This window comes from Jaculus jaculus, chromosome 22 (assembly GCF_020740685.1).
Source record: "Jaculus jaculus isolate mJacJac1 chromosome 22, mJacJac1.mat.Y.cur, whole genome shotgun sequence".
Classification (NCBI taxonomy): Eukaryota; Metazoa; Chordata; class Mammalia; order Rodentia; family Dipodidae; genus Jaculus; species Jaculus jaculus.
The window spans coordinates 6,342,073-6,365,978 of NC_059123.1; the positions used below are offsets into that span (position 1 = coordinate 6,342,073).

The 23,906-nt window shown below is 36.7% G+C and overlaps 1 protein-coding gene across 8 annotated transcripts in view; it reads right to left on the reverse strand.

Moving 5' to 3' along the window:
* The window catches only part of Sox5 (SRY-box transcription factor 5), an 896,761-nt gene that overhangs the window by 405,775 nt on the left and 467,080 nt on the right, over nt 1-23,906 (reverse strand). The window contains exon 1 of one of the 8 annotated variants that reach the window (XM_045139446.1): nt 18,591-18,685. The exons of 6 other annotated variants lie outside the window; for them this stretch is intronic. The gene's annotated coding sequence lies outside the window, so the exon portion shown is untranslated. Of the gene's footprint in view, nt 1-18,334; nt 18,387-18,590; nt 18,686-23,906 lie in introns of those variants that run through there. One more of the 8 variants, XM_045139448.1, reaches the window with a different exon arrangement.

A 23,906-nucleotide genomic window follows, 5' to 3' on the forward strand; every position in this document is an offset into this window, starting at 1 on the left:
ATGCATGCTAGGTAAGTGCTTTACAATTGAGGTATATACCCTAAATTTCTCTTTCTTTCTTTAAACACAAAACCTATTACTAGGGAGGAGAGAGAAAAAGTGAGCCATAATATTCCAACAAGGAATCATGTATCTGGGAGTAACGGAAGTTATGGAGACATAGCATCTCACCAGTCCTTGTCTTTAACCTACTTTTAATTAATTTCAATGAAGACAACTGAAGCTCAGGTGACATATAACTAACATCGGACATTCATCACCTGCTTTTTGCTGCCTTCCAGCATTGTTACCACATCCACTTCCGCCACCCCAGAGAAGCACCGTTTAGCTCATGTATTGGAGTAATGCTTTGGAATTGTGTCAGAGAGAGCATGGTGGGATGGTTGACACGTTCTGCTTACTAAGTGACAAGGTTGCACATGAAAGATTCTCCAGGAAACCAAGGCTCCCCAGCTTTAGGGGAGACTGAAGAACGGGGAGTCTGTTCTCAAAAGACATGTGTGGGGCTAGAGATACGGCTTAGTGGTTAAAGTTCTTGCCTGCAAAGCCAAAGAACACAGGTTCAATTCTCCAAGTTCCACATAAGCCAGATGCACATGATGGCGCATGCATCTGGAGGTCCTTTGCAGCACCTACAGACCCTGGCTTACCAATTCTTTTTTTTGTTTGTTTGTTTTTTGTTTTTTGTTTTTTTTTTGTTTTCCAAAGGTAGGGTCTCACTCTAGCCCAGGCTGACCTGGAATTCACTATGTAATCTCAGGGTGGCCTTGAACTCACAGCAATCCTCCTGCCTCTGCCTCTGCCTCCCGAATGCTGGGATTAAAGGCATGTGCCACCACAACCGGCACCCATTCTTTCCCTCCCTCCCTCCCTCTCTCTCTCTCTCTCTCTCTCTCTCTCTCTCTCTCTCTCCCCCTCTCCCTCTTTTTCTATCTCTAATAAATGATTAAAATAAAACCTTAAAAAATAAAAGCAAATAATTAAAAATACATTTGTGGAAGCTGAGCTGGATCATGTGGCTAAAGGACATTCTCCATGCCAGAGACGATCTTGAAGTTCTTAGCTATTATTTTCCATGTAAAACATGGCAAAGAAAAAAAAAATAAAAACAACAAACTACCTAATTCAAATGGAGGCAAAAGGAGACAAATTGATTTAAAAACCTCATTTCCAAAAATGAACAGTCCTTGTTGGATTCTTCGACAAGCAGTGTTTTGGATTCACACATACGATCTCTGGCAAAGTTCTTTTAAGTGGGTACATTTTCATTGCCTTAGCAGGTTCAGCAGGGGTTCAAGCTCACCTAGCATTAGTTGTACTTGTTCTCTTTGAGGGGGAACCTGGATTCTGCCTCAGAGAGAGCGAGTGTGATGCTTCTGTAAAGAAGTCTCACTTTAGTGAAGGAATCTAAGCATTTCACCAAAGACACACCCTCTCACTTTTCTTCTCTTTGTCAACTTGACACTTATCTCTCACTACCAATATCTATCCATTCCCTCTGTCCCTCTTTTTTTTTTTTGTTTGCTGACTTTGTACATGCATACATACTTAAATATACACATACATGTATACCATAAGAGCAAAGACCCTGGATTTGACACACTATACATGCCATAGTTAATGTCAACCCATTCACATTACTGAAATGAAAGAGCACTACATGTTTATTTTAATGTTCCTGTTTACTATACAGGTTCCCCCAAAGAACCCCAAAAGAAGTGATACAAAAACTTAGAATAGATATAACATAATTTAACTCTAAGTCCTGGGAAACAGTACTTCTATTTTAACTTCACATTGTCCTCAAGGACCATTTGTGGCTCTGACTTACTTTAAAGGTCAACAGTCAATCCAGATTCTATTTATGTTTTCTAGTATGTTGATCCTATGAGTCACAGAATATAGAGGTCCTCACAATTACCAAGATGCTCAATTGGGAAGTTCATTTGTCTCCAAAGGGTTATTACATTTGGGACACACTAAAGATTTAGTGTCCACAAGATGGCTATGGAATGTCCTGCTGCACATCGGGGCCATAGAGGAGTAGCCAGGCTGAACAGATCCAGGGGACATATGAGTAAAGGGGTTTCCAAGGGAAAAAGCCACTGATGAATAAAGAAAAACATTGGGTTGTTGCATCAGCCCCAGGAGGAATTGGGTAACAAAACCTGAGGAGAAGCAAATCAACTCATAGGAAAGAAAAGAAAAACAAACAAGAAAGATGAATAAGACCAGGAACCAAAGAACCTTCAGGGAACCCAACAGCCAAAACCATCAGTATCTTTGATTCCATAACTACAAGCAGAGGACCCTACTCAGGTGAAAGTGGTGATTTTTTTTTTTTCTTCTTCTTGGCATTTCTGTGGCTCAGTTACTCAAGTATGGCAAAGGAATGCTATGGGAACTGACAAGTCATACTCTAACTGAAACAGAATTTTCTCATAGAAAGTTCCACACACTGATGCTGGCAAATAGATAACTTTTTTGATATTTATATACATATTTGATCACATAAATTTATTTAAAAGTTTTGAGGCACTCACTCTAGCCAAGGATGCACAAAAACTCATTCTGTAGCCCAGGCTGACCTGGAACTCCTGGCCTCAGTCTAATGAACATTGGGACTAAAGATGTAAGTCAACCAGGCTGGCATTGAGTTCTAAATTCCTTAATCTTTAAAATCCTTTACATATGTGTATCCATATCCTCTCTGATTACATGAAGAATAGAAAATAGTTTTTATTTACTAGAAAATAACATGACTTCTTAATTTCTACCTAGCACTTCAGTGGTCATTTATTGAAAAAGAGTTATATTAACCCATCCTTTGGGCTAAATAGGACACAACATTTTCATCCAGACTTTTGCTTTTTTTTTTTTTAATTGTAGTTTTACTTCTGACAATGATCTTTAAGGAGATCACATCCTATAGGGAAACAATCTCTTTAAAAAAAATTAAAATTAAAATAAGAGCTTTAAAAGAAAATAGGCTTTCATAGACACCATCATTTCTACTGTCAATTACTAACAAATTACTGTCAACCAACAAGCAATTTTATGCTGATAATTTAGGGAAAATAAATACAATCACTAATAACCAAGTAGAAACTATAATAAATTGGCACTAGCAATAGTTTTCTTGTAAGTATGACTTCCAAAAAAGAAAAGAAATATAGAAAAGTTCAATGTTTAAAATGAAATAGTATTTTACTCAGTCTAGAATCTGAATTATTTTGTGTAGAGCATGTCTTTAAATACCAATGGCTCCTTAGTCTTCAAACATGAATTGGCCCTGTGTTGAAATTTTCAAGTCAATAAACTGATAAAATAATCTTCAATTACATTATACAGCCAAAAAAAGATACATACTGGACAATAGGATACATGGAAAAACAAAAAGTAAGGACTTTTCCAATATGGGAGTGATGTTGCTATATTTATCCTCTAATGTTTTTTTTGCTCAAAAATCTGTAGCATGAGCTGATTAATACTAGATATGGAATTTAGCCAGGGGGGTTGCAAAGAATTAGTCAATATTTGTATTTCACAGGAATGGTCTTTATTTATTTATTTATTTATTTATCTGACAATAAATGACTAAAAAAGAAATTAAAATCAACCTTTTTGCTCTTAAATTTATTTTAATTCCCTATAGAAGATAATAGAATATTCAGAAATGAAAGAGGAAAAGAAAGAGAAGAAGGAAGGAGGAGAGAGGGAGGGAGGGAAGGAGAGAAGAAGGGAACAAAAAGAAAAAGAAATTAAAAACAAAAAGGATGACAGACCAAACTCCAACTGGCTATAAGGTCACATGAGAGAATGTAATTAACTAATGTATTTCAAAATTAGTGTGATCTAAACTTACAAGACAATCTTAGAACGTGTATAGTTTTACCTGAGAATATCTAAAACATTTGAAAACAATCTTTAGAGCTACTATTTTTGAGACATAACTAAATATGACAGCTTGTATTGAGCCAACAAAAAATTTTATATTTAGTAATTCTGCATGGGAAAAAAAAAAAGCATTGAAGTTTATCATACTCCATCAATGAACAGGATAATAACAACTTAACAGTTTAATTGAATGGAATCATTTTGATGCTTTCATTTAATCACAGGAACAATCCACACGCTGTTGGACATCAAGGCTTTCCCACAATTCCGGGCTCATCCTCATCCTGACCACACAACGTGGCTTTTCAATTCATACTCTGTGTTCTCGAGCTTTCTCGTCCTGCACAGACCTTAGTGGAATGAATGACATTAAGAATAAGCAAATACCCAATAAATGTAACTATGTTTCTGAGTCGTGTGTGCGTGCAGGAGGGCACCATGCAGAGGCAATGTCTCAGTCATTCACCATGGTGAAAAAGAGTGTGTCCCACAGACTTTGCTAGAATGTTGGTAGAATGCTTCCTTTCAAATTCATTCAAACCAGTTTAAAAGGTACTTGAATATGGTAATTTGGATGGGTGATATTTCACTTTCAAAGAATGACATCTTTATTAATACACCAAGAAAAAAATAATGTATGGCTTAATCTCCTGACTTCTGACGATAGCTCTCTTGTGAAGCTCTGGGACCACGCACACAAAAACACGATGGGAGCGAAGCAAAGTTGTGACGTAAGTTCACAGGGATTTTTATATCTAAGAACTAAGGTGGTATGCTTCAGGCCTTCTGAGGAGGTTATTTTGTTACTCGGACGTAGTGCGAGCCAAGTTCTCAGATAACAGAAGCCACATGGAATAGTTCAATGAGAAAGGACAGTTCTGAGTTGACCATAACTGTCTTTTGTAATCTGTGTAACAACCCTGTGTCATTACTGGCAACATATAACAAAGGAGTAAACTGAGGCAGACACAGAGAGGCTAAACAGCTTAAGAGAACACAATGTGCATATAGTCTCTGGGTGTACACACACACACACACACACACACACACACACAGTTTTTACCTAGCAAGAACTCCAACCTGAGGTCTTACTCAGGCTAGGGAAGAATTCTGAGGACAGAAACAGCCCATTGCACCTCACCAGGGCCCCAGCTGAAACCAAGAATAATAGGGGAACTGAGCAAGACTGCTGCTTTTTGGTGAACCTGGTACCAGCACAAGGGTGAGGGAGATGGACACATAGAACACTCAGCTCCCACCAAACCAGAGATCCAGAGACACGAGGCTCCCAAGACCTCATCACTGAAGCAGACCTAAGACGAACCCGACATGACTCAGGGAAATTTGTGGAAGAGGGGGTGGAAAGATCGTTAGAGCCACATGTTGGGACATTATGCACAAAGACATTGCCTTCTCCCCATAACTGATGGCTAACCCCGCAATGCACAACCCCTAATGAGGAGGGTCCCTGTGGAGGGGGGAGGACAGGGAGGAGGCTAACGATGGTACCAACATGACTGTATGCCCACTGTGCACATAACTAATAATAATAAAAATATAATCTACCACTGAACTGTATTTCCAGCTCTTTGACATACATTTTAACTTGGTAGATTTTGAAGAGAAAACAGCCTATAGTTGTTTCTATTTTTTTCCAAACTGCATGAAATATTTTAGAAACCTTAAGCAAGACTAAAACAAGGGCATTTGGATTTTCAAATTGAAAAAATGGTGAATTAAAAACAAGGAAAAAAATGTTGAATTGGACTGGAATAATTGATATCTAATAGTTTTCAGAAAAAAGTGACTCTTCAGTTTTCCATGTGAATTCTAACAAAAGTACACAATTGTGGTGTCTTACTCTAATGGAGATTTTGCAGGTAATATTTTTAATTACATAAAAGAGTTGATATTTATTGCCTCCTTTAGAGTAGCTTTTAGGAGGATATCTTCATGGTGTCCTAGACTAGGAAAACCTTACTTTGTCTTTAGTGACAATGAGCCCAGGCTGTCCACATCTTCATCGTTCAGGCAAGTGTCTGATTCTAGATCTCTTAAACTAAAATCCCTCTCAAATCCTTCTGAATCCAGTATACTAAAATATGAAACCAGAAAAATCCTCCTGAATCCAGTATACCAAAATATGAAACCGGAAAAATCCTCCTGAATCCAGTATACCAAAATATGAAACCAGAAGGTGTCTCATTCAGACAGATCAAATGGTAATCATAAATGATATAAAGTAAATTTGAAATATTCTGTGCTGGTGAATGAATCATGCCATTATGACATACAGATGCCTAATCAGAACTATAGTGCTAAACATTGTTATAAGTAGCATTCTAAGATAATAAAGACAAAGTCAAACTCCTCAGTTTTGAGAGCCAGATTTATTATGTACAGGAAAAATTCTAGTCCCTGATGCCATCAGGGCTGGAGAGATGGCTTAGCAGTTAAGGCATTTGCCTACAAAGCCAAGGGACCCTGGTTTGATTTCCCAGGACCCACATAAGCCAGATGAACAAGTGGGCACATATGTCTGGAGTTTGTTTGCAGTGGCTGGAGGCCCTGGTGGGCCCATTCTCTCTCACTCTCTCTCTTTCTATCTCTCTCTGTCTCTCAAATAAATAAATAAAAATTAAAAAAAAATGATGAAATGATAAACTGGGAAATGTCTGTCACTACTCTTTTCCATATTAGCCTCAGCACTGCTCATTCCTCTAATCAACAACGATGTTCTCCTTTGCACTCTAGACAAAGTGTTAGATAGTAAGTGCTCACTAAATATTTTTAAGTGAATCAACTAATACGTGAATGCCTGTAGGTCAGCAACACTCTTTATTTAAACGCTCCACTGGATGATCTGAAAGCGTCACCAGTTACCGCATCTAGTTTTCTTACCACACTAGTTTAGTTCGTTCAGTTAAGCTAAGATGTCATTTGAAGGGAGAATAATGTGTGGAAGGCCCAGCGAGACAAAGCCTTGCTCAAAATCAGCAGAAATGACTTAATTATCAGAAGGAAGAGTGGGGAAGAACAAGTTTTGACATGCTTCAGAGGAAATAACCACCTCTCTGTAGTCTTCCACTCATGTCCCCTGCCCCGTGCATATGACGCTGAAGTAATTCCTGCCTGGTTGCTGAGGCTCGTAAACATGGAGCAGTGGAAGGGCCTCAGATGCAGGCAAGGTTACAATTCAGTTAAGATCTGACTGCTCTTCATCTCTTAGCAACAGCTTGTATGTTACAACTGTCACTTAAAGGAGATGGTTTAAGGGAATTGTTAGCCTTTTCTTAGATCCCTCTCTGTATTCTTTCACTTAGAAATCTACATACCTGGCAAACATTAGCTTAGCTACTTATAGCAATGTCTTCTCCTGCAAAGTTCATTGTCATTCCGCACTCCACTTATATGGTCTCCACTAAAAGAAAATGGCAATGGGAAGGTCTCTGAATCTTCCGAAATGCTTCTATTAATGAATTTACAAAAATAAATCGTATCCCACCAGGTATTGGGACTGCTCAAGATACAATTATGACTCACTTGTGATTATTGATTAAATTGTGAATCTCTATTTACCAGAAAATAATTCAGGAAGGCAAGCACCTTAACTGCTGAGCCATCTCTCCAGTCCTCTAATATTTCATTGTGGTCATGAGGCAACTTAGGATTATTCTTACCCAAGATTTTAGTTTTATCAATAATTCTGTGACTTTATCATACATAAAATAATCATGTTACAGAATACTTATGTTGTATGCATTATATAAATGCATATATATAAATATGATTTTTTATTATTTATACATATGTGCATATAAGGCAAGTAGATACACAAATATGTGAACTATATCCCTAAGTTTACTTTACATATGTATGTAAAATAAACTTATGTATATATATAAACATATATAAAATATATATTTTTTACATATATATATCCTATACCACTTAATTGCTTGTATATGTCAATGTTAATATGTATGTACATAATTGAGATAAGTATTAAAAAGTTTATATATATATAAATATATCACAATTACAAACATTTGTAAAATTACATAGCATGAAAATTAAATGTAATTATTTAGTTGTACTTTTAGCAGGCAGATGAAATCTATTAAGAACTCAGTTAACAAAATTTATTAAGAGCTTCTTATTTCTATAATGTGCATGTAATGTTATTACAGATTAAATACTCTTGGAGGGCTGGAGAGATGGCTTAGCAGTTAAGCACTGGCCTGTGAAGCCTAAGGACCCCGGTTCGAGGCTCAACTCCCCAGGACCCACGTTAGCCAGATGCATAAGGGGGCGCACGCATCTGGAGTTCATCTGCAGTGGCTGGAGGTCCTGGTGTGGCTATTCTCTCTCTCTCTCTCTCTCTCTCTCTCTCTTTCTCTCTCTCTCTCTCTACCTGCCTCGTTCTCTGTCTGTCACTCTCAAATAAATAAATAAAAATAATAAAAAAAACTTTAAATACTCTTGGAAATCTGTCTAAATTATTAAAATCTGCTGAAGAAAAAGAAATCTTGCACATTTGCTGAACATGCTATGTGACATGATGTATGGTTTCATAGTTAAACAAGAAAAATCACCTATGAAGGAGAATTATCATGACCCCAACACTACAGATAGAGAAACTGAGGCCTAGAGTTTATTCCACTGACAAAGTTCACATAGCTAAAACAGGGGGAAGCTATCAAGTAAGGCACTACAGAAATGTCAAGCCTGGATGTCCTTTCCTTGTAAGTAATGCATCAGAAAGTCAAACAGCAGAGCCACAGCCTTCAGACAGAGCTATCTTTGAATGATACTTACAGACCAAGCACTCAAGCGCAGAGGCATGGATTACTTCAAGCTTATACTTGTTACGTTAATCTAACAGAAGCTCATCTCCATCCCCCAGCGCGTTTCTGAGCTCATGAAACTGCAGTCATTTCAGCAGTCACAGTATTTTATTACAATACCTGACAGAGTTTCCCACTCAAAATCACCATGCCTCTCCTTCTACTCTCTGCTACAACAATATGTGGTGGCTATAATTGAGGCAAGGATTAATGCCCAATCGGTTGCACTAATATTGACTGATTCATCCAAATATTTAAATATTCATATCACCATATTAGGTGTGAAGAATGACACACTTAAAAACTGTTAAAGCCTAAAGATGGCTCCTGGCATCTGAAGGAACAAGAAGTAAGCAGATAGACATCCTGAGCAGACACCGTCTGTGAGGAAAGCCATGATTTCAAGAGATGATCTACTTTAAAACACTTGAGAAAGACACGCTGGAGACAGTTAACGCAATAGTACTGATCCAGTAAGGACTGCATTCACAATAGAGCTGACACTCTTTCCACATGTCCAGTTTCTTTAGCTTCCATCACTGGGGCCCATCAGCCAGAGGCAGGATTGAAGTTGTTAAGAAAAGAAAAAGAAATTAGAAATTCATATCGTAAAGTGGGTATCATCAAAATATTTGAAATCCCAGGAGTTGGGAGGCAGAGATGGAAAGATTGCTGTGAATCCAATGCCAGTCTTAGCTCACATGAAGAGTTCTAGGCCAACCAGGGCTACATAATGAGGCCCTGTCTCAAAATCCAAAGAATAGCAAAATCAAGAATAAATAAACAGGTAAATAAATAACAAAGAAAAAGAGAAGGGCACTTAATGTGTGTGTATCCCAATTGCTGGATGCCATCTATACTGCATGCATTTCAGACATCTATTTTGTACCTACTGTCTGGCACAGTAGATACTTAAATATATTCATATAAAATGAAGATATGCATGTCACTAAAATACATAATATATTATATATTTATAGAATCATTTTAGTATCTGGATCGATAAGAATGTGATAGTTAAAAGGGAGGTCTTCCGTACTAGACATGTAGCCCATGAACATAGTTTATTTAGCATCTGTGAAGTTCTTGGTTGGGTTCTGAACATTATAAACCAATAAAACATAGAATAAAATAAAAAAAAAGAGAGCTCAGGAGGGTTGGGCTGTCTTGCTTTATAATACCCCAAGGATACTTCTTATTATGTAGGAAAAACTAGCCAACTCCCTCTGTATGTTTCATTTTTCTTCCTATGTGAAATTGGGATGATAAAAGTGTTTTGAAGCTAAAACGAAATAATGCATGTACAGTGACTTAGAGTCTGGCACATAATAAGTGCATGCTGAATGCTAGCTCTATCTTTACATCTATATTTATAAGTGCATCTCCATATGTATAGAGAAAGAGCTTGGATCACATCTTGTGGGTCAATTTAAGAAATTATGTGCACATTCATCTGAGATCCAAGAGCTGAAGATATCCTCATCTGACCATGAACTCCTGCAAGTCACGTGACAGAGATGAAAAGTGCTTAGGGGAGCATCTCAAACGATAAATACAATCACTCATTTCAAACAATCACCTCTAAAATAATTAGCAGAATGCTGAAATTTCTTCCTTGCCATGAACATCCGGAAGAACTACAGTACAGGGCAGGTAGATTACACTCTGGCACGAGACACGATGCAGAACTCAGGCCACCTCTGTGTCTTTTTAGAAAGTGATAAAAAAAAACATTTCACCATCGTGTAGACTAAACCTAAGAGAGGAGACAGTCTTTCAGACTTATTGTTACTCCTACAGAGCTTTGAACTTCTAAAATCTACATACAGATCTTGACATGGTCCTGCATCCACAACACTGCTCAATGGAAACACCAGAGAGTCACAACTAGGAACCACAAATGGAATTTTTTTTATATTCATCTTGTACTTAGTGTCCACAGTCAAGTTGGTATCATCGTGAGCCTCCTCTCTGTCCTCCCCGCTCTGCAGAGACCCTCCTCGTGGGGGAATATGGGTCATGCATTAGAACCCGACATGTATGGAACTTGAAACTTACTAGCCACACTCAAAGAGTTAAAAAAAAAAAAAAAAAAAAAAAAAAGACATGAAAGTCATGTTCACAGTAGGTTTTAAACTAATAAAAGTCGAATCGCATTATTGCATAAAATCAATATTTTAAAAAACTGACCAAAATGCTGCATATTCTTTTGGTTGAATGAAGCCTTTGAAATCCAGTGTGCATTTGACCCTCACATCACAATGTAGACCAAACACATGCCACGTGCTCAGGAAGACACATTTGGGTGCTGACAGCCATACTGAGAACGCAATGATGTACAAAACGTGGGAGAGCAGGTCTTTATGCTTCATGAAATCACATACATCTCCCCCCAAAAAACTGAAGAATTATTAACAGAAATGCAGTTAATATAGCCTAGATAAATCATTAATTATGGCAACCCATTCTCAGCAATTTAATTGTTTTCTCACTTTTAGAAAATATAGAATATATATATATATATAAATTTCTAATAAAAGGAATATAGTCGTTAAATTATTCTTCAATACAAATTTATTTTGGGTGCTAAGAGATAGTTTGTGAAACCTCTGTAAAAAAAAAAAGTATTATAGGGCTGGAGATATAGCTTAGTGGTTAAGGCGCTTGCTTTCAAAGCCAAAGGACCCAGGTTCGATTCCCCAGTATCTATCTAAACTAGATGCATGGTGGCACATGGGTCTGGAGTTTGTTTCCAGTGGCTGGAGGCTCTGGCATGCCCATTCTCTCTATTTCTCTGTGCCTCTTTCTCTCTCTGTCTCAAATAAATAAATACAAATAAAATATATATTTCATAAAAGTATTCTGCACAACTAAAAGCTTGGACTATATCACATTTACCCACAGCCCTCCTCCATTAGCCATTCTGGGGATATTGTCCTTACTTTTGGTTCAAGGAAAGGATCACATCACTGCATTTTGCCCATAATTTACTATTCATATCATGCTTTTTCCTTTGTGGTGGTGAAACCTCGCTGCTCCAATGTAGTACCCTGAATTCAGGACAAATTGGAAAGCCATAAGGTCAGGAGCTCCTAGAACATTAGCTTCCATGCCGACCTGACACACAGAATCAGATTCAGGCAACAGACTTGGGAAGATCACCTATTCCTAAAGCAAACAGTGCTTTATCTCATAACCATCTGGGGTTGTCTTCCTAAGTGTCATGTGTACAATGTTGCTTGGTATCTTTTAATATCCTGCTATACAGTACTAAGACTTACATTATTAGGAAAAAAAAAAACACACGGGAAAAAAAAGAAGCAACATTTTGCTAGGATAAGAAAGCTGACATGGAAAGAAGAGATTATGGAGGGAAAAAATTTTGGCTGAGGTTCTTGCTTTCATTATTTAGCTGAAGAAAATCATTGGTTATACATGCTTTCAAAAACCCTATGGTTTTTCTAAGGTACCAATAAACGTGATGCCATTCATAACGTGGACAGTAGTCTCTTTCATATATTGCCTATAGTCACAATCTGAAGTGCCAAGCAGATGGTTGGAATCTGTTTTGTATAAAATGTGTGCTTTTTTCCAACTGTGCTCTCTGTATTGATATTCAGGTTTTAGCCATCAAAACACTGGCACTAAGTCGATCATTAGCAACATTTTAGACAACTGGCAAGTAAGGTATTCACTGTTCTCCACAAAATGTTCAGCTAATATTTCCCAGATGTATAATTAAGGCAAAAGATCATCTTCTTAAGTTGGTATCAGTACTTTGGATGGCTTCTGGCTTTTACCAGATTATGTCAGGGGAAAACAGTTTTATATCAAAAATAAGGGTTTTCTATCTTGGATGATTTTGTTAATTGTCAAAATGCTGCCCATAAAAAATTGTATATTTCCCCTCGTTGCATCTATAAGCTAGAAAACATGTCACGAAGCAAGGCCTCTCATGTGACTTCTGCAATTAAAACCAATACTGCACTGGATGTAGATTTCTCAAAGTTATTTAATATTTTCTAAATTTCAAACTACTTGTGCCAATATTAGTTAAAGAGACACTGGCATGTGTGTGTGGCTTTGTATGAACAAAGCACTATTAGTTTTGCTGTTTAGTAATTTAGTCTATGAAGTGATTCTCCTGATTATTCACAAATGTATAAAATTTAATTGCATACCTTAAAATGACCTTATAATTGTTTTAAAAACATACTAACAGCTTAGATTTCCCACGTCTGAAATGACAAAAGATGTGTTCAGGATATTAAACTACGAGAATAAAGCAGAGGAAATATAACTGTACTAAAGGTATAAAACAATAAACCATCTTGGATCAATAATCATAAGTATATTAAAATTGCAGTTACATGAATTGCAAAGCTAAGGTATAAATCAGCCAGTTCCTAGAGGTATTATTTTACATGCTAAAATAATATTCAAATATCTGAAAAGAATGTCATCAAACAATAATTTCATTGAAGTGCTAATCATCTCACATATACATTTAAACATGTGAGTCAAGTTGCTGCATTCAGAGATCCCCAAATATTTCTATAAAATACCATGTTTCAGCTGGATTCATTAACATTTGGGATAAATAATTTTCTACTTATTCCTAAGCCCATTTCATAGATACATGGCTGAAACCCAGAGAATTTAAGTCACTTATGCATCACAGAGTTTTAATTCTTGATTTAGAAACTTAGAGCATATGCCAAGCCTTCATAGAACTCAGTGGAAGACCATAAAATATATTAGCAGCAAGTCGCCCAGCTGGATGGGCTCCAGGTTTTCTCTATGGTTTAACAGTGGGATGTTTGCACATTTCTATTTGGTCATAGTTCTATATGCAGTTTTATTTTTACAAGGTTCTTTATATTTGGTTTTTAATAACTTTTACATCTTCACGGGGGAGGAATGACAGAATATAATCCATCTTTTATTTCTAAAAGTAACAAGTATAACATAAAGAATACTGTATTATAATTACTAAGTGGAGAAATAATTTCAACATGGCAAATTCCTATGTCAACCATATGAATCTATTTAAAACTTTTTAACTCATTTGGACAAGAATCTCGTGATAACCTAGGCATATTTTTAAAGTAGAAATAATGCAGAAGGACCTTGGTGATGTATCAAATATTATCTTTTTCTAATGGTACGACCACACTATTTTCCCTCTAAACAATATAATACACCAGGATGGAATCTGATAAATGTAAAATATTAACAACATGTGAAACTCATGCTCTAAGACCACATAGCTTCTTAATCCATCTAACACTGCTGTTCTCTTCCTTGTCTTACAGGTTTTAGTACCTTTTCTTTTTTTTGCAAGGTCAAACAGCAACAAATACATATCATGCCACCTATCCAAGTACACATGCTAAAGGTCATTTAACTTATTTGTAGAAAAAAAAAAAAACCTTAAACTCTTTCTTTGGACTACCTGCCTGTAATCTTAGTTACTCTTGTTCCTTTCCAGGACAGTGATTTACCCATTTATACAAAGACATATGCATTGTCTTCAATCCAAGTCCACAGCTCTATGTGATTACATAGTCTTTCTTTTTCTAATTCCTTTATCTTAGTTTTGTAAATGCACACTCAGTTATATGAAATTTAGCACCATTTCCTGCCCCATCTCCCTACAGTGCCTTCTTCATCCACCCATCAGTGATTTATCTTTATGATATTTATAATGGTGGAGAACAAGTAAGGTAAAACACCTCAGAGATTTAGGCAATTAATACATCACAAATGATAGTCTTAAATCTTCAAACATTTCAAGTAGTTCATAATGAACCAGGGTACTTAACTCGAAGTAACAATTATATATAGAATAAAACCTCCTAAAGTATGTCACGGTTACTTGTTTCTTCATTTCTTCACAATGGAACCTAATTGTCAGGTCAGTAAATGGGATACTACATGGAATGGCTGCTTATATGACAGACTTTGCCTCCAGAGACTTGCATATATATATATATATATATGGGAATTTTGAAAATTGAAGCTTTGACCTTTCAAATGTAGTACAGACTGAACAAATTTTAGAATGGATACATTTGAGAAATCTCACCCTATCTTCTTATGTCACATGTCAGACTCACAAAGCTGAGAGTCAATTTAAAAAAAAAAAAAAGATATAAACCTAGAGCTGTAGATGTTAGGTCTAACTAAGAATGCTTTCTATTATGTCACACATTTGAAAAAAAAATTCAGTAATGATATTGGCAAAGATAAGCCATAACTATAAGTTTTTTTTTTTTACAAGCAATACTCAAAAATCTAAAAAAGAAATGTTATATATGCTTTGGAGCACTAACAGTTAACTTTCTCATCTGCATGTAAAATATTAAGCATCCCCATAGGTTACATACTTTAACCTTGATTCACTCAAATTATGCAACTTAAATTTTAGATTACACATGTACCAGAGACCCAGATTCATATTTTTCAAGCTGTGTATTACATAGGTCTGCAATGCACCTGCGCCTGGGCCATGAGTTGGGAATGAGCCTTGTTTACACTTCATGAACCAGTTCCTACTTTAAACATACTCTTCCCCCAACTGAAGTCCCATCACGATTAAGTAGGATTTATTCAAGAGACCCCCCCACCTATCATAGTGAAAAAGTTTCTTTTAAATTCCAAACTTTTGTATGTCGATGAGCACAATTATAACATCACCCCAAATAAACCCTTCACATAACTGTTAGCACTTCCATCCCAATATATCTGCACTCTCACATGAAAGTCTGTATATTCTACTCCTTCAGCTTAATTGTTATCAGCAAGTTCTGGATACATTTCTGCTTCTCTCTAGAATACTTTAAAAATCATTAAATGCTCTTAAGTTGTCGACAGGTGAAGCTAGAGCCACTTTATTTTTTCTCAGTTATGCTCAGATTTGTCAAACAGTTATACTACTAAGTTGCATATCCCATAATTTTTAGGCTCTAGAAAACCATTCCTTTCCTCCTGCTTCACAGAATTTTATTATTCTTTAGAAAAGGTGGGAAAATAGAAATTTCACTTTCAGAAACAATACTTACTTTAACTTAATTTTCCCTTTCCTAGGTGTTCTGATTGTTGGTACTTTAAATACTAAAATGCTATCTTTACACTGTTATGATGCTGACAGTACATGACAAACTAAGTCTGATATTTTAAATGCAGTTTTGATCCATCCAAGGTCAAAGTTGACTTACCAAATTGCCCACAAATTGCAAGGTTTGACCATCATATTATTACTTCCTCCACTAAATAACAGGAGTCCTATACATTATGCTAATGAATCATCAACATAGTTATTTTACACAACAGGTAAGAAGCAATAAAGCAAATGTATCCTTGATTTAATATGGCATCTTTCTGAAATCTTTGTCATACATGATGAAATTCAATAGCAAATATTAAAATAAGAGAAAAATCAAAGGGGAACAAGGACAAAAGTGAACACAAAAAGTCTTTGGACTTTGTAAACTATTGCCCAACAAACTCTAGCCCAAGGTAAATAGCTGAAAGGGAGAATTGTAGGCAAACCAATAACTATTTAACTCTACTCTACTATTAAAACAAAAAGGAAAGTTTTAGAAATTTGTCAAGATACCCATATTCACTGTAAATGGAAAAGAAATTGCCAAGAGTTGTACGTTTCCCTTCACAGTTTTATGGGACGATGTGGTCCTCATGTACGATACCTCTGGGTCACTTTCATGAGGATGTTCGTTTACTGAATAAATTCAAAACGACGAAATGGCTGAAAATTATATTTCAACAGATTACATGTAGAAATCCCATAAGCAGTATTTGAACAGCTTACTACCATGTTGGTTCCTCTGTCCTAGTTAATACAAAATCAAAATAAATCAGTGCTAATGAACATCTTGAGTACATTTTGAAACAAATTGTGGTAAAAGATGTACCAAGAAAACATGATCTAATTGTCTTCTTTCCTGGGTTAAGAAATTAACAGACAAAGCAGGTTAACTCTTTGCATTCTGTTCTCATTAATGTCCCAGAAACCCTAAATGAAGAAACTGCTGCATGGTGCCTCAGGTTATCTATCTTACTTAGCCTGCCAATGCCACATATTATAAGGTTGAGAGAAAGAGCTCTGTGAGAAAGCTCTGTGCTTTCTATTTTATTACTATATTATATATATATATTTATATATATTATGTATATATATTTTTATTATATATACATTTTCTCAGTGCCTCAGATTCTTAGGTTTCAGCATGATAAGGAAGATGGAGATGGGTAGGTGAGATAACTAATCAAAGGTACAGCGTCACCCCCATCCACTTCCACAATGAAAAAAACACTGAAGTGAATCTGCACATATGTTTACAAAAGATCAGTTCAGTGGGGTGTTTTTTTTTTAACATTGTTTTTCTAAAGCACACATTCATGCAAAAATGTGAGAAGCAGAAATAGAAATGCTGTTACATATGAAAGTTTCAACTGTTCACTTCCAGAAGCCCTTTCTCCATAGTATCCCTCTTACCTACAGTGCGTGCGTGCATGCGTGCGTGTGTGTGTGTGTGTGTGTGTGTGTGTGTGTGTGTGTGTGTGCGTGCACAAGAACTGGCAGGTATCCCTAATTTGTTAGTATTTTTGTTCATGAAGCATGAGAAATCTCCATAGCACATGAATGAGACACGGTTTACTAGTTTACACACATTTTTATAACTCCAAGGAACCAAAACTCATTCACAACTACTGTCATTTCAGCAAAGTGAAAGGCCACAGGATAGCACACATACCGCTTGGAATTCCTGGTATTCCTTCCCTATCAATATATGAAGAGCAAATGCTTTAACTTCAGTAAAGAACTTTCAACCTTCAGTGAAAACCATTCAATACATAGCTTTCTGCTCACCCACAGTGCACATTTCATTTAAGTCAAAGCATTTCAGTACAAGACATTAGGAAAAAAATAATCACCGAGTAATAAGCCTAAATGTCTACAAATAAAAATTCATCAAAACCACCTAGTAGGTTCAGACAACATAGCTCACAGTAACTAGTACCCTCATATTACATGGTCACCCGAGTCACTTGCTGCTCTAGTACCTTCTCTAAGTTATACAGGAAAATAGTGGGGAATGAAAAGCAACATTTAGACATACATAAACCCAGTGATGATTCAGGCACAGAAAAAAAAAGAAAGAAAGAAAGAAAGAAAGAAAAAAGAAAGAAAGAAAGAAAGAAAGAAAGAAAGAAAGAAAGAAAGAAAGAAAGAAAGAAAGAAAACCCACTGAGTTTGAAGGCAAGGCAACAGAAAATGTTCTAATACCAAAAAGCTAAGTGACAGAGTGTTACTTAGATAAAACACAGAAAGATTTGAAATACAATGAGCCAAGGTTCGACACGGATTTCAAATGGTTATGAGCATCCAAAAGCTTTTGTTTTTAATTTCCCTTCTGTCATGTTTTATGAGCAAGAAGTACTTAAACTACCTTGTAATAGAGTAATTACTTTCTAGCTGGGTGACAATGGGCCATAATGACCAGAAAAAAAAAAAATCATACAAAAGAAGGAGAAAATGCATGTTAACAAGTTCATCACCAAACCTGGGTGATTCACGTGAAATGCAGATGAAGGTTCCATGGTCCAGACTGGCAGCATTCAGACTGGGTTCATATTTGGGGTTTTTGTTGTTGTTGTTGTTATTGTTTTGTTTGTTTTTTAAACCACCTGTCCTAAAACGACATTGTTTATGCTAATTATCTTTGTTGATGCCACAATTCTGTTTGTTTACTACATTCTTCTTCTTCTTCTTCTTCTTTTTTTTTTTTTAAATGCCATATCCCTCTAAACAGTTCTCACCAGAATTCTTCTAGATCTTGTCTCAGTCTGGTCCTTCCCGGCAGCTTAATAAGCAGAATGCAGCTCTACAATGAAGGCACGCGTGCACACACCCGGGCTGGAAGCAACTAGACACTGGCTTCTCAAGCTGGCAGCAGCCCGGAGAAGTGCTGAGGTTCCACGCTCACACTCCAAGGGAAAAGGCTACTGGGTGTGGAGAGAGATGCACACCCCCCTATTGGACGAGCAGAACCACACGCCACAGGATCTCCAGAGGAGATTCAGGAACTCTCCACTACCAAGTGGAGGAGGGATAGATGGGCAATGAAGGAATGGTTGAGGGAGAGCGGCTTCCAGATTGTAAGGAGAAGTCACACAAGTAAAGGAGGAGGCAAATGGTCCTCTGAGCCATTAGCGGGACAGAATCTGAGGCATCCTCCCACTGTAAGCCACACAAACACTGGGCACTCAACAAAATAACGTCAGCTCTTAACTTTTCCTACCCTAGCCATGACCTTGCACCGTATGCATGGATACAGAGCTTGCATTTTACAAGTAAGACAAACGATGGTGCTATCCTATCAAAGACAAGCCAAAGAGGCAAGAGCGAAGGAAGATCTTACAACATGTTAAGTCTATTTGGTTTTTGGTTAGAAGACGTTTCGCGTGTTGATTAAATCTCCAAGCATCTTTTTAAGCTCATGAACTATTGGCTGTGCCGGAGACCTGACATGCTGGATATATGTTAGTATAAGAGAAAAACTTAGATTGGGTTATTCCTCATGCTGCTGGTTAACTTCCTTAAAATTATAAGGAAATAATGAATGATGGAGGAAGACACACCCCATCAGTTACACTTTCTGAAGTAGGTGTTATGATGGTATAACGTGGGCATGCATTCAGATAGGACACACCTTAGGTGGATATAGAATTAATTGATAGTGGAAATCAAGGCAAACAAATAGACACCACCCAGGAATGTTGCTGTCTAAATGCATTATGAATGAAATGTATGTGAAAAAGGCTTCAAAGTCTACAGAAGAGAGATGTGCTGAAAAAAATCAGACAGTTTTGACTTCTCCCTTCTCATGTGTTGTACAGAAACAAATTTCAGCTCCAGCTCTCTGAGAACAGGTAAAGCTTTTCACATGTGTTCCTTCTCCTTAGAGCCATAAGGCTGTGCTCTCCTGCGATTACAATTGTCACACATTTTTGCATGTGTCCCACCTGCTCAGCACTGACCAGTCCACAATGCCACCTGGCATTTAACCCTGTATTGTTCTTGGTAATCAGTCATGTCCCCGGCTAATTCTTCAGGACAGAACTCCAGGGTGTAGGGCAGAGGTATGGCTTAGGAACTGTTCCATGCAAGCTGAACCCCAAACCAAGGTGCTAGCATGGTGAGATTGCAAATTAATGAGATGACAATTAGAATCTGCCGTAAGTTATAGATATGCTTCCTTCTAGGAAGTCAAAGTAAGTGAACAGGACATAAAGTAACCAAAGCAGGTATCAGAAAATAACTAAAATCACAGCATTGTGTTTTTAAGCTGATAGTTACCATGAGGTATCAGGGTCTAGGCAGATAACTTTCTTTTGTTTCCATCTAGAGTTACCTGCTAAACTGAAAATACTTTTTATCACTCATAAGCACAATGGATTTTTTAAAAGTCTAATTATACTGAATGAATGCCTGGGTATTAAATATTTTATTACTATGATCAACTTTAGTTCATTAAAATATCAATAATGTCAGGGATATTCCTGCAGCCTGCTAGGGGTAGATTTGAGTGGCAATTTAGCAATTATTTTCAATAGTACTTAAGATTTATTCCTTCCTTCAGAATAAAAAATTTGGAAGTTTGCTAATGAAGAAAGAATGATTTTTTAAGTTCATCTTGTGACATATAAATACGATAGGAATATGAGACATGAAAGTAGAGGGAATGTTGTTGTAAAAGGTCTTGCTCTTGGAGTTTTTCCTTTAACACTTCGCAAACAGGCTGCTGTCTGTACCCGTTTTGAGAGAACCAAAGCAAACCATGATGCTAGAAGCTGAATTTGCTTTCAGCCTTCCCTCTGAACTTTCCCTTCATGGACACTTAGCAGACTGTTTTTGCAAGCAATCATTTGAAACTGGCACTTGTTTGGTTTTGGTTTTGTTTCCCTTTCTTTAAGTTGAAAATTCTAAAATCCAGCACATTGAAAGTCCAGCAAGTATCTTAGTCATAAAGCAATTGTAGCACAATTATCTTATGATAATGAAAACTGAAAGAATGGGAAGGTAATACTGATGACAGGGTCTCAGCCATGGCTATTCTACACTCCTCACAAGCAAAGTCATGTTAACACTTGAAACGATGCTTTAAATGCCTTCATTGTGACGATATCAAACATAAATTGCATTCTCAAGTGACAAGCCTTAAGTTGCAGTTTTCCATTGTTTCATTTACATGACACTTGTTTGTTCAAAACCATTAATAGAGTCAGACATTCATTCTAGTGTTGATATACTGACTCACATCATTTTGCCATGTATGCTTTATTTAAATAATAAGATAGGCAAGACTGTCTCACTAATCACTCCTTATAAGATGCTTTGCCAGTTCCTCTGCCACCTGAGAATCCTGCCTTTCAGTGGTCAACATCCGTCATGGCAGGGATGCTGACTATTTAAGTAACTATGAAAGACTTCAAGTTGTTTTTTTTTTCCTATTGAAATCATTTATATTTGCTTGGCCTCCTGGATATTATCAGCAGACAATGACACCTACCACTTCATCACGATTTAGCAGCCTTTTCTTAACCTAAGGTTTTTTGCCCATGTTCATTTCTGCAGCTGAAAGCACAGACGCCCAGGGATCAAAATCCAAGTTGTGACACTGCTACTCAAATCTAGGATTTGTCTTGAAGTTTCCAAACAGTTATAACATGTTGGAAAGAGTAATAGAAAATGGACAGCAGTCTACCTGGGACCGTAGGAAAATAAATCACACCAAACTTCTACAGTACCCAAGTTTGAAGCAGCTTATTTATGTGCACACACCAAAGTTCTCTATTTCTCAAAGAAATTTAGAAGACTTCCTTTCAGATTGAATGAGTTTGAGGAAAAGTTCACTGATGGCAGGTGAGCAAACAGAATAAAAATTAAGTCAATAGTAATGACCTACTTATCCAATAAAAGTTGCAAATAATTGAAGAAGTAAAAAAAAAAAAATCAACCCTGATTATATATGCTTGTTCAATTGTATCATACATTCCTTCTTCCCAGAACATTATTTCATAGTCTATCTGCATGGTAAACTATGTGAATGACTGCAGATATACTCACCAGAAAAAAAAAATCAGCATAAACAAATAGTAATGATTTATTGAGATTTTTTTGTATGTACTACCATATATAACCACATGGGAAATTATTAAAAAATATTATAGTATGTAACATTTCTCAAAATTATTTTAACTACTAATATTTACAAGAGTGATGTCCACGCTAACAAGCCTATTGATTATCACTGGCATATGCAATTAACCAGTTGAAAAAGCATGCCTGTGGATGACAAAAAAAAATAACAAAAATAAAAATTCTCACCAGAAGGAAAAAAAAAGCCATATGAAGAGATTTGAGTATAGAACAGGAAAAGTTTAGTTTAAATAGAGATAATTGAAAAGAAAAATACAAATAAAGTTCGCAGCAGGCAGCTTGTCTATATAGAGAAATAGGCTATAGCCTGTTAATATGTAACTACCTTTTTTATAAGAACAATCTGTTAACAGGCATACACATCAGATGGACAGAGTTGTATTTTCCAAAATTGTAATTAGAATTAGGGAAAATCCTCATGTAAGGGCTGTTGTACATATGCAAGAAAACTTACTCGGATGCATTAACAAATTACTCTATTAGGCAGCCGTGAGCTGTAACAGGAATCACTTCAATATCTAGAGAAGAACAAGGCTACATTTGCAAATCAAAGCTAACTCCTTTAAAGAGATCATGTGTAAAACTTTGAAAAAAAAATATTTCACAACTGTGAAGAAAACTGCACCATTCACTGAGATTACCTAATGAGCATGTACCTTCTTAATTAAGAAAAGAAGAAAGGCAAAGAGGCAAGATGGGATGGAGGTGTGCATGTTGCCTGTGTTATTTCTCCCCTCATCAGATAGTGGCTGCTCTAATACTTGACCATGCCCAGGGGCTGTCTTCACCAGGGCTTCACTTCGAGAATGTTGGAATCTTTGTCCTTTCTTTTTTCATCTTTTCATATCAAATTCAGTCGTTGGAGCGATGAACAGCTTGAGTTAGCATATTTTTAACCAGCTGGTCTAGCACCTAGCTTGCATTGCATAGTCAGATAGAACAAATGTTTATGCAGAAGGTAGCTTTCATGGAAATGGAGAGAGCCTGGGTTTCACACAGCCTGGCTTTTTTTAGCTTTTTTTTTTTTTTTTAATTCACCATACAGAATACGAAGTTTGAATTCTTTTTAATGGCAAACAAAAATCTATTTATAGTTGAGGGAAAAAATGAACTTATACTAGGATAAGAGCTCATATTTAAAAATTTCAATGTGTACTTATAGGGACATGAAGAAGGCTAAAATTCTTTCAGAGCCTGGCCCTACTTGCATCAACATGAAATGGAAGGAAATGGCACTTTTTTCTCTAAATAGCAACAACTAATTACAAATACATGCACTTCCATCATAGCAAAAAGAGAATTAATTCAACTCAGACAGCTAACCGAGAACTGATCACCCCAACTTAGAAAGAGATCATTCAGTCCCCCACCCCCGCTTTGCCTCTTTTTCTGACACTTCAGAAGTAATGTACTAGTATGCAACTGTAATGGTAAATTTTCTCTGGAAAAAAAGAAAAGAAAGAAAGTAAGAAAGAAAGTGCTGCTCTCATATCAACAAAAGGTCATGTGCTTCTCTGAGTAGCTTTAAAAGTTTTATAGAAGGATGATATGGGACCTTGCAGCCTCCACTGAAACCTTCTGTCACTTCAGAAATCACATGAGACAGAGAGACGCAATACAGTACCGTGGCACAAAAGCATTGGTTTTCAAAGGTATAGTGGGGGGGGGGGAATCAATGAAGGAAGAAAGTAGGAGAGTGAATGAGGAAGAAGATAGCAGCAGAGAGTGGGAGAAGAGATGCTCAGTGTTCACTTCATTCCCTGCTTCGTATCAGGCACGAGCTACAAACATGAGCAGAAATCGCAGACACTTTGCAAAGCAGTTCTCGACTTGGTCCGGCAATCACAACCACCACCACCACAACAAGAAAAATCCATTCCCAGATCTGCAGCCTGAGCTGCTGTAACAAACAC